The sequence below is a fragment of the Aegilops tauschii genome, chromosome 2, assembly GCF_002575655.3.
Source record: "Aegilops tauschii subsp. strangulata cultivar AL8/78 chromosome 2, Aet v6.0, whole genome shotgun sequence".
Taxonomy (NCBI): Eukaryota; Viridiplantae; Streptophyta; class Magnoliopsida; order Poales; family Poaceae; genus Aegilops; species Aegilops tauschii.
The window spans coordinates 614,556,619-614,569,420 of NC_053036.3; the positions used below are offsets into that span (position 1 = coordinate 614,556,619).

Sequence of the window (12,802 nt, forward strand, 5' to 3'; positions counted from 1 at the left end):
TCATCCTCCTTTTCGAAAAAAGTTAAAACATAAAGAAGTGCTCCACCCCAGTGTAGACGAGTACATGAGACATACACTCACCCCTATGAATGCATGCATCCACACACCCTACCCTATGAGCACCTCCGACAGACGTCTTCGTAGTCGATGGGAACGTCTCCTTTCACTAAGGGTACATCGTCGGAAGGCCTAAATTAAATCCAGAAAAATGCGAGAAAATGGTGTAAGTCTAGGACTTGAACCCTGTTAGGCTGGGGATACCACTGTCCTCTTAACACTACTAGAAAAAAGCCTATAGATAGAGCAATAGCAGTAGCGTGGGATTGGAAGCCGCGCTACTACTATTTGGTAGTAGAGCGGGTAAAAATAGTGCGCTACTACTAAAAAATAGTAGTAGCGCGGGTCTACTGTTCCCACACTACTACTAAATATCCCCCATGACAGCTTATAGTAGTAGCGAGGGGTATAAAAGCCTCGCTACTACTATTTTTTAGTAGTAGCGCGGCCTGCAATTCCCACGTTACTACTACTAGTAGAATGCTAGTGTGTTGCTACGGGCTACAACACATATAAATAAATCAAATAAATGATTATGGTCGTCCTGAAGGTCGAAGCTTATTTCTCCCACGTATGTTCGGGCGTGTTCATACATCAAATGGGCGCCCAACGGGCTCCCCAAAATTCATCCATCTGGATAGTCCAGGCTCCCCAAATACAGGGAACATAGAGAATTCATCCATCTAGATACCGATTGACAAGTTTTGGCTAGAGAATTCAGGGAACATAGAGAGATTCGGAGATGAAACACTTAGAAACCAGGGAAGCTCAGCTTGTCACAGGGATTTACTACTCTTAGATGAATGCTGCTTGCTAGAACTTACAAGATTACAAGGAAGTTTGGGGATGTTTGGTTTACGCCCAGTTCAGCCCCGCCAAATCAAGGGTAGACCAAAATTTTGGCATAGGATTCGCCCGCCCATGTTTTGCCAGTGCCTGGGTACAACAGCCCGAAGGAATCGGTAGCTACGACCAAAATATTGGCGAGGCTCCAAAACTTGGGCTTCAATCCAAATGAAACGCTAGCCCATGACTACAGTCAACGGCAAAAATTGGCATGGTAACTGTTGGCCACAATACAAACATCCTCTTTATGCCAGCCAGAACATGGAGCGTCTGGGGTTCAACCCAAATACAAGAGATAACATATTCCAGCCCTTTGGCTTACGCAGCTCATATATCCCAGAAACAGAACAACAAAGCAAGAATATATGAGGACCCTAGGATAAGAGATGGACGGTTACACAGTCAATGGCCGCAGCGGAGAGGTATGGAGCTGTGGATGAACGTACAAGTGTCCAAATCTTCAGTAATCTTCAGATAGAGCTTCAGTGATGGCTCCTGGCAGTTTTCCGAGTAGATGGAAAGCATTCACGTGAACAAGCAAGCCATTCACTGAGTAGATGAAACATGATTCTATTCAACCAAGTAGATGGAAAGTGAACAAAACAAGTGCATAAATTAAGTTTTCTTTAATAATAGACCTAAAAATTTGAAGTACTATTATGTAAACCCAAGGGAAAAACCAAATAATTTATTCTCATAATATTTGTCCAAAACAATGTCTTTTACCATGCTCAATATCTTCTTAAGTCCTTGTTAAGAAAATATATAACGTTGGCAGACCTTGCCGTGTTAGAAGGATTTGACAATATCAAACGCCGAGTGCTCATCCTTGCTAAGCGTGCCTCATACCTTTCTATGGTAGAAGGATTTAACAGTATCAAATGCTGAGTGGTCATCCTGCTCGTGGTCACCTACACATATTAATAAATAAATAAACCTCCTTCCAAGGTCCTCATGGTAGTACTTAGCACTAGAATATGAGAAAGACCACGACACCAAAGTCAGTTTTACTACAAATAGATCAGGAGAGATACATTCACACAGATATAAAAACCACATGTATAAATTTCTTTCTGACAAACAATCATAAACTTATGTCAATTTGGCATCCTCATGATGTTGAACTATCACTATTTTTAAAATTAGGTTTTCTTCACACTAATCATTTCTTCATGAAAAGATGACAATGTAACTCATGTCTGCTAAAATAGTAATGATATTGTACATATCAATGGTCTGCTCTTCTATGTAGCTATGGAGATAAAACATGGGTCTCAATGGATAATAAAACAACCACAAAAGTTATACCAAACTGGCAAAAGAGATGTTAACTGCAGACTGGAGTATTTTCATATGTACTTCCATTGTAGTTTTTTTTATTTCTAAAGATTCTGTAGGGAAGGACCCGATAGTCAATCTGTTGATCGATACAATAAACATGAGAAATACTACTTATGCACATTGCCTTCACCAGCTAGCCGTTGCACGGAGTAGCACGACGATCAAAGAGTCGGCGAGTAAGCTGGTAGCGGACGGACTGTCAGGCTCTTCCACGTTGTGCTCGCCGGTGCACCCGCGAGGCAGCTGGCCGCCCTCCCTCAATTCTGCCAGTAGATTAGCACATGGATGCATTAGCAGATACTGGTCATCACTATAGGACACCATTTTGAATCTCCAAAAAACTTAATCTATACTCCCCATTCGTAATAATTTGGTTGAAATTTATTGTATCTATGAAAAAAATGAAGATAAATTGGGCAGGGGTGATTAAAAACTCACTGCAATATTGTAGAACATAGTGGGTGCGGCTGGGCACGGTGGCGGTGAGAGTAGACGGATAAGGAGGGGCGGCTCTTAGTCGGGGGCGCATGCCGTAGCTGTCCTGGAGACAGTGGGCAAGTTCGCAGAGCACGTCGACTTATTAGAGCACATGCACAGAACCACCCCGACATCGAGATTGTGTTCCCATTTGCGCGCTGCTGCTCCCGTTAAATGGTTCTAGCAAGTACAGCGGCTCCAGGTGCTCGCCGACCACCACCACCACAAGCAATGCCACGATGCCGCTCCAACTACCAAGGCAATAGGATCAGACCTGCAAAACACACAACACTCATCAGCACTTTATCTTCATCATGGATAAAGCCTCTAACTAAATTATATATAAACTGAAATCACATAATGATGACAACGGTCAGCATGACCTTAAGCGCCATAGATCGCACGTAGAAAGATGCAAAAGCCTCAAGATATCTAAAAATATCTGAAGAAGAAAAAAACATGACCTGCTCAATAACCTAAAAGATACATCACTGTTGTCTATCATGGGCCTTCAACTTTTGTATTCCTTAGTTGATATTCTCATCCATTTGTGTTTGGTGAGGTATATATAACTATCCGGAAGGTCATCCATGACGTAAAGAATATCAATAACAGAATTAAGAAAGACAAATGAATAAACCAAGCTTGGGCTACACCACTCACAACATCGTCTATGATCCTAAACTTGATTCACACATCAATACCATAAACTAAAAGGAGACAAAAATGCAGGTAAAGGAAACACATACAACTTAATAAACAGACCACATCAATCTTTACTGATGCTTGGGAAGGATTAGGATCTGTCACCACCAGCGTCGAGGATGCCGTGATTACTAATTACCTTGGCGAGGTATGTGCCGATGGCCTTATGCTAATCACTTGAAATATATTATGAGAGGAATCCCAGCAAGTAGAGGTGGTGGACACTGTCCCTGCAGCCTACTCCACACATAATCTGTACAATATATAATTCACCCAGCTAGCCTCCTCGAGCAAATTGACTAATGACCAAATATTATGGTAGCGGTGTTGAGGTGAGCGTGGATGGAGGAGAAACAATTATCAATATGCCATGCAGTACACCGTACAATTACAAAGAGGAAGATAAAAGAGGAGGTGGTCGGCTACCTAGCACGGCAGCAGCGATGATGTCTTTCTTGGTGGCAATCGCAGCGATCCCGCGCAAGGGAGGCCGGCAATCTTCGAGGATGAACGGCGACCTTTGCAGACGACGCCATGGAGGGTAGCGGGATCGGAGGAGTAAAGAACTGACAGACGGTGAAGACGACGGGCAGCGGCGGATCTCGACCAAGACCAGCGCCATGCCCCATCGAGCTCCGGCTGCAGTCAAAGAGGCCTGCCGAGTCCAGATCAGGGCCACCCCAGCTTTGATCCGCGCGAGCGAATGCCACCGCCCCCACCTCGCTGCCGAAACACCGTATCTGCCCACCGCACAGCCGCGTCGTAGTGGTCGACCGCACGGCTGGGTGAGGACCCTATCTATGCCGTCCCTCCTTCCTCACTGGAACATGGCGTAGGATGCGATTCTGCACAAGGTGGGGGCTTGGTCTTCGGCGGCGGTAGGCGGCCACCTCGAGCCCCTTCTGTCGTGGCCGCACGAGCGCAGATCCGCGAGACGCTTCCTTGATGAGCACGTGCGCGTCGTGGAACCTTGATGATCTGCAGCGGATCCGGCGATGGAGAGAAGGGTGGGGGGGGTGGAGGTGGCTGAGCGGGGGACAGGGGAGGGGAGGAGAAGGTCGGGAGTGCATTGCGTCAAGAAGGAGGAGAGAGCGGTCAGGAGGGGTAGATTGAGAGAGGAGGTGCAGAGACGAAAAAAATCGTACAATGATGGGATGGTGGGGGGAGCAATGGAAAAAAAACCAGACGAAGATGGAAGGTTGAGATGAAAAAAGGGGATAAAATGGAGACTACCAAGTCATCCATTAGGAGTAGAGTTTTTTTAAATCATTTATTTGTTTCCTATTTAATGTGATTGAACGATTTTTCTTTAAATCGATTATTTACTTGCTAATTAATGTGATTGAGCGATTTAAGGTAAGGTTGATTAATTTAGATTTGATCTTTAAAGATTGATCGTGATTGATTCTTTCACATCAAGACATTACTAACTAATTTACGTCAGCATGGAAAGTTCTGATCCGTTCAAATTTTTTTCGTTCTGTGAGAGGGTGACGCGAAAATAAACCAGTGGGTGAAGGGAGGGGACGAAAAAACCTCAGCAAAAATAAACCGTGGAGGCTATTCACCAACTCAGACATTAGGTTTGTTTCCTAATTAATGTGATTGAACGATCTTTCTTTAAATCGATTATTTATTTGCTAATTAATGTGATTGAGCGATTTAAGGTAAGGCTAATTAATTTAGATTGATCTTTAAAGATTGATCGTGATTGATTCTTTCACATCAAGACATTACTAATTAATTTACGCGAGCGTGGAAAGTTCTGATTCGTTTAGATTTTTGTTGTTGTGTGAGAGGGTGACACGAAAATAAACCAGTGGGGTGGAGGGAGAGGACGAAAAAAACCCAGCGAAAATAAACCGTGGAGGCTATTCACCAACTCAGACATTAGGTTTGTTTCCTAATTTCCTAATTAATGTGATTGAACTATTTTTCTTAAAATCAATTATTTATTTGCTAATTAATGTGATTGAGCGATTTAAGGTAAGGCTAATTAATTTAGATTTGATCTTTAAAGGTTGATCGTGATTGATTCTTTCACATCAAGACATTACTAATTAATTTATGCCAGCATGGAAAGTTCTGATCCGTTTAGATTTTTTTCGTTGTGTGAGATGGTGACGCGAAAATAAACCAGTGGGGTGAAGGAAGAGGACGAATAAAAATCAGCGAAAATAAACCGTGGAGACTATTTACCAACTCAGACATTAGGAGTAGAGATTCTTTAAATCGATTATTTATTTGCTAATTAATGTGATTGAGCGATTTAAGGTAAGGCTAATTAATTTAGATTTGATCTTTAAAGATTGATCGTGATTGATTCTTTCACATCAAGACATTACTAATTAATTTACGCCAGCATGGAAAGTTCTGATCCGTTTAGATTTTTTTCGTTGTGTGAGAGGGTGACGCGAAAATAAACCAGTGGGGTGGAGGGAGAGGACGAAAAAAACCCAGCGAAAATAAACCGTGGAGGCTATTCACCAACTCAGACATTAGGTTTGTTTCATAATTTCCTAATTAATGTGATTGAACTATTTTTCTTAAAATCAATTATTTATTTGCTAATTAATGTGATTGAGCGATTTAAGGTAAGGCTAATTAATTTAGATTTGATCTTTAAAGATTGATCGTGATTGATTCTTTCACATCAAGACATTACTAATTAATTTACGCCAGCATGGAAAGTTTTGATCCGTTTAGATTTTTTTCGTTGTGTGGGAGGATGACGCGAAAGTAAACCAGTGGGGTGGAGGGAGAGGACGATAAAAATCAGCGAAAATAAACCGTGAAGACTATTTACCAACTCAGACATTAGGAGTAGAGATTCTTTAAATTGATTATTCATTTGCTAATTAATGTGATTGAGCGATTTAAGGTAAGGCTAATTAATTTAGATTTGATCTTTCAAGATTGATCGTGATTGATTCTTTCATATCAAGATATTACTAATTAATTTACGCCTGCATGGAAAGTTCTGATCCGTTTAGATTTTTTTCGTTGTGTGAGAGGGTGACGCAAAAATAAACCAGTGAGGTGGAGGGAGAGGACGAAAAAAAACCAGCAAAAATAAACGTGGAGGCTATTCACCAACTCAGACATTAGGTTTGTTTCCTAATTTCCTAATTAATGTGATTGAACTATTTTTCTTAAAATCAATTATTTATTTGCTAATTAATGTGATTGAGCGATTTAAGGTAAGGCTAATTAATTTAGATTTGATCTTTAAAGATTGATCGTGATTGATTCTTTCACATCAAGACATTACTAACTAATTTACGTCAGCATGGAAAGTTCTGATCCGTTCAATTTTTTTTTGTTGTGTGAGAGGATGACGCGAAAATAAACCAGTGGGTGAAGGGAGGGGACGAAAAAAACCGAGCAAAAATAACCGTGAAGGCTATTCACCATCTCAGATATTAGGAGTAGAGATAAATCGACGGGATCAGCCAATGTGTCTCACTTTAACAGCAACGAAGCACCCGTGACCCGCGCTACAGCTAGTGGCACCCGTGCCCCGCGCTACAGCCAGTGGCACCACACCGCAACCTAAGCGTGGGTTATCTGATATCTCCACTCCCCTCCACCGCCCCTCCCCCAACCAATCTTGCCCGGAACAAACGACGCGAGCTCCCTCCCTCCATCGCGTAGCTTCCTCTCCTCTCCACGCGCCCGAACTAACCAACTAGAGCGAGCTCCCCTCCCCTTCCCGCCGCTGGCGACCGGAGGCTACCCCGCGCGCCCGCCAGCCCCGCCGTCGCCTCCCCGTCTCGCGGCTCCACCCCGTGGCCCGTTGCCGGCGAGCCGCCGGCTGCGAGGAAGAAGGCAGGCACGGCGCTCGGCACACCACTGGTTCGGGGCTCATGTTCTGCTTTCTGTTTTAATTTTTCCCCCCGGTGTTGGGTTCAGGATTTTTACAGTTACAGTTGGAGGCGGGTTGATAGGATTTGGATCTGCGCGGACGGGAGTTTTAGGGAGGGAGGGAGGGAGCAGATTCAGGAATCCGCATGATTGATTAGCTGATGGTCAGGGTAGGAGAAGTAGGACGATTAGCGGAATGGTATCGAGGCCGCCCCTAGATCCCGTCGCCTGGGGAGAGGAGGCGCAGTCGGATCGCTCCGCTGCCTTGGCCCTGGAGAACTGCCTTCGCTTGGGGATGCGAGATGAAGGCAGCTAGGCTGCTTGATTCAAGTCAAATTAGCAGGGGGCTGATTCTGAATTCCTAATAGCTACAGTACTGCAGACATCCATATATTCAGGCTATGGTTCAGAGTCTGCATTGCATGAAGAGAACTGAATGATGGTAGTTCAGTACAAACCCATACATAGTAAGGAGGTTCCTTCAACTGCCCAACAATGCTGTATTTATGAAATCATATCCGGACTGCTGTTTCCTAAGTTTATTACTCAACTTATATTAAACTGTACTTTGCTTCGAAAACTTTTTGGCTGCTATCAGAATCAAGTTGGCACTTTTCAAAACCAAAAGTCACAGCGATTTTGTTATGCAAGTAACTTGATATAGCATCTGCTGCATCTGGGTGGATTTGTGGTTGTTAACAAACACGCTATGTGATCTACAGTAAACAGTAACTCATATGTATTTTTCACTCTTAGAACAGCATGTTTTTCATTTGATATACAAAAATTAACTTACATCCCTCTCTTCATCTGTTTCCTCGAAGTCCCTAGACGTCTTTCTCAAGTGCCCTCTTCCTGCAACCAAGCAGGTTGTTAATCCCAACAACAGAATTTACAACAAGAAGCTTGAGTGATGTATTTCCTGAATGCCTTGGTATTTTTCAGTTAGTTCTAGAGGGATCAGTTGCTAGTTTGTAGCATTAGAGAATTGTGAAGCGAAGGACGGAAATCATGGATTAAGAATAGAAGATGGTATCGAGTATTGACACAATTAATATAACCGTGGTATATAATCATGGACCATCATTCAGTTCTAAAGAAGTTCAGTAAATGTGTACGTCCCATTCTGTAAATACAATATTTTACAAACAATTTAGATACAACAACCTGATCTTTGTTTTCTTTTTCACAAGAAGCTATTTTTGGCTTACATGAAGGGATGCATGCTCTTCATCTTGCAGGTATGACTCATCCTCGCATTCTTACTTCGCCTTTGTTTCCTTCAGCTTCTTGATCCTGAAATTTTAAGATAAATTGTAAGTACTCAGTATCATGTTCTTAAGCAAAGCTACTGTTTTTTGGTTGAATTATAGTGTTTTCTCTGACCTATGTATAGTGTCAATAAAAATCTAAATTACAAGATGGAGATACATTTTTTGGTGGCATCTTACATCACCGTAATTTACAACCAAGATAGGCCTACAATGTCTTTTTGATAGCAACGATAATGCATAGCTGCAGATTTTGTCGAATACACATATGTATTTTGTATGCATGACAAATACTGGGGTCAAATAGAATAACAAGTAAATCATTCATTTTGTCTTCATATTTACTCGAAGGACTGCATGTTCTTCATATTTGTATGCCCCATGTATTTGCTTGTAAGCTTCAGTAGTGTCATCTATCTAGTCTGATTTATACACTACATTCCTAAGCTGAAATATTTTTTGTAACTGAAATATATAGTTTGCATTTCATTCAGTTATTTGTCACTTTTTAACTGAATATCTTTTTGTAACTGAAATATACGTGTACTTACAATGCCTGTCTCATAGGGCCCTTCCCAGCGAGACCTAAGTTTAATTGAATATCTTTTCTGTCGATGGTCGTAGGATTTTATGCCCCATGTATTTAACTGAATATCTTTTATGTCGATGGTTGTAGGATTTTATGTCTCATGTATTTACAATAGTAATCTTGTAAATTTAGTGTTTCTTGAACATGGTCAGGGACTCAGGGCAATGGATAAAATCTAGATGCCAAGTTGACTTTTTTCCTGCGGATTTGCTTATCGTGAAGATGCACAAAGGGTTAATAGCTCAAGCATTGGATTGTTGGCAAAATAGAAGTTCCTTCACCAAAGGAAGAAAGTAGTTGCACCGATTCGGAAGCTACTAGAGATACTGAAAACTTTGAAACTAGTGGCGATGACGACAATGATCGTAATCACAAGCACCGAAGACCACTGCCACGTTCTTGCACTATAGTATTATCTCAATCACAGCATTGAAATAGTATAATATATTACTTCACATTTTCTGTATCATGAGGATCATGGCCACGTTGTGCCAATATGTGTAGCCTTGAAAGGTGTCCTCTTAAGTGTAGTTACCATTAATGATTTGAGTTGCAATTAACGTTCCTCACAATACGCTCCAAAATCCTAACTGAGTAGCGTCAATGAGTGTCAGATTCAGATCCAACTATGATGTAGCACTTGCTTGCCTAGACTATTTTCTGTACTGCAGCATTTTATTTTTTTATTACAAATGAACTACTAGTAGCGTGGTCAACTATGATGTAGCACTTGCTTGCCTAGACTATTTTCTGTACTGCAGCATTTTATTTTTTTATTACAAATGAACTACTAGTAGCGTGGGAAAAAGTTGTGTGCTACTAGTATTTAGGATACTAGTAGCGCCTGGTATTCTAGACGCGCTACTACTATTTCGTTAGTAGTAGCGCGGGTTCAAATAGTAGTAGCGCGTGTGATATCCGCGCTACTAGTAAAATGTTAATAGTAGCGTGGGTTTACCTGCACTATTACTAACTCTTAGCTGTAGCGCGATACTAGTAGCGCGGATAACCGCGCTACTAGTAGCCAATTTGCCCGCGCTACTAGTAGCCTTTTTCCTAGTAGTGTAAGGGCATCTCCAACACTGACCCGCAAATTGGACACCCATTTGTCCGTGGACACGGGACCAGTCCATCGAAACGGATGTGGAAACCGGTCATCCAATGCTATCCGCATACATTTCAAACCGGCTTTAAACAAACCAGATGAATTACGTGCAAACCAGACAAAAACATTTATATTTCGGGCATATTTTAACTAAACTATACCGCGATGCGGTAAAACTAGACTACGGTCAATCGGCCACGGACGTGCCGACCTCCGCCGACATGGCTTGTTTCCCCACCTGCCTGACGCATTGTCGCCATTGCTCGAGGCGGATTTGCCGGGAGATGACGTTGTCCAACCTAGACGGTCGAGGAGGGGGTGGCGATGGTGGTGGCACCAGATCCAAAGGGTTTGTCGGCAAGCCAGCCTGTATCGGTCTGGCTCGTCGGGCAACCTAGGCAGCTGCAATGCCGGAGAACTCTTTCTTCTGTTCGTCGGAGGCCATGGCGGGTGTTGTACAAGGAGGTGGAGAGAATGAAGGTGAGGTGTGGTTCTTGCCTGGCCCCTAGACATGTTTATATAGCGGGCAGATGCAGGAGCCAGCCGGAGATGCATTTAATGGTCGCCGACACAAGAATGGACTTGTGGCGCTCGGGGCACCGGAGTAGGTTCCCCGGCTAACGCGCCTGTTTAACAGAGGTAGGCGGGCAGACGGGTGGCCTTTTTAATGCAGAGAGGAAGCATGTGCCATGGGCGAGCAGCGAGCGGTGCTTTCGGCCGATGAGCGGCTTCAATGCCGGCTCTAGTGAATAGCTGGCTTCGATTTAGAACGCACGCGGGCGCGGGAAAGGGGGTTTTGGTGGGACAGATTAGTCAGACACGGGTCAGCCAGTGGTCCGGACGCACGCAAAGCCCCCCAGATTCTCTTCAGTTTGCGGGAAAAAACACGTCCGAACCAGCTTGCGGACCGATGCATGTCCGCGTTGGATGTCAAAACACGGCTTGACCGCGCGGTCCAGATGGTTGCGGGTCGTTTGAGGGTCAGCGTTGGATATGTCCTAACCATGCATCCAACTATAGGTTGATTCACAATAATCCAGAATTTTATCTACTCCATTGTTAATGATTTAAGATATACAGGGCGTGCATGTGGGCACAGGCCAGTGGCAAACTACCGCCACCCCGTACCCAACAGACCAAGCAATAGCGGAAGATGGGATTTGATATGCTAAATTGCAAGGCATTCCATGAAATCTAGAAGTATTTGTTTGTTCACACCTTAATACTGTAGAGACCCCTGAAAATTTATTTGCAAGATAAATACACTCTTAACACACTCTAGAAAGTTTTGTAGATATAAAATGCTCCTATGTTAAAGGATACACACACCTATACAAATGTGATAATATTGGTTTGTTGTGTTTTACATTTAATGCATTGTAACAACGGACTCTTTAAACATTCTAAATTAAAAGAAACGAAATGGGACAACAACAATTACACTTTAGCACTATAATATATATTTATAGTATAAATATTAGAAGACACAACACACACACACACATATGCATGAGCGTGTTTACATCGTTCATCCTATTTATTACTCCCTCTGTCCCAAAATATAAGAACGTTTTCAACACTACACTAGTGTCAAAAACGTTCTTATATTATGGGACGGAGGGAGTATATCCAAAAAAATATTTAAGATATCAAATGATGTATATCGATGGAAATAACATATCTTTAACAACAAGATGAGTTATTATGAAATAAAAAAATTCAGTATAAATAGGGAGAGAATTCCTGATTTGACCCTTTCTTAAAATCTGCTTCCCTTTTTGACCCCAAAAAATTCCATTTTCCTTATTTGACACCAAAACTTCATATTATTCCTTAGATGACACTTCCGTCAGCTTTTGCTGCCGTGAAGTGGGACATGAAAAGTCCTACTTGCCCCTGATTTAGCACGCTAAAAAATAAACCCTGCTTTTCCAACCGAACCGTCCCACACATTCTCCTCGATCCCCTTCTCTCCCGATTCATTGCGAGTCCGAGCCCTAACCCTAGGCGGCGGCACGAGACTGGGGCATGGAGGAGGGTGTGGCTGAGGCAGCTTCGGATGGTGGGGCGAAAGACGCGGTGGAGTAGGGCCACGACGCTGGACCCGTCTTGGCCTCCGGCGGCCATGGCGGGGCAGAATGCACATTGGAGGAGGGCCACAACTTTTACAGGATGGATCCAAATTGATTCCTTCTCACCTTGGCCAAAAGCTTGGAGAACATAACTAAGAAAAAGGGGAAAGTGAGTAACTCTGAATCAAGAGGATAAAAAGGTAACTTAAAATACTTCTGTAATTTAGTTTAAAATTTATGCATTGTTTCTATTATTTGTTTACTCTAAATTACTATTGCCATACATGCTTAGGTGCAGGTCAAGGACTGTCAAGTCAATCTGGGACCATTTCTATTGAAAGTGATGTGCCCAACAAGCAAACAATTGTTATGCCAAAAAGAGATGGAAAGAACTTGCTACAGAAATTGCAAACATTCCTGTGGTGCCAAATGACAGCCCTGCAATGTGCAGAAGAAGCAAAAGATTCAACCCAGC

The 12,802-nt window shown here is 42.7% G+C and overlaps 1 long non-coding RNA gene across 2 annotated transcripts; it reads left to right on the forward strand.

Annotated features, from left to right (window-relative positions):
- The first annotated feature begins 7,287 nt into the window (after positions 1 to 7,287).
- LOC120973822 (uncharacterized) lies at positions 7,288 to 9,691 on the forward strand. Of its 2 annotated transcripts, none has more exons than XR_005769332.3 (2): positions 7,288 to 8,606; positions 9,283 to 9,691. It is a non-coding gene; the product is annotated as an uncharacterized lncRNA (long non-coding RNA). The 2 variants fall into 2 exon arrangements; XR_005769331.3 differs by having other exon boundaries at positions 9,303 to 9,691.
- Positions 9,692 to 12,802: the final 3,111 nt, after the last annotated feature.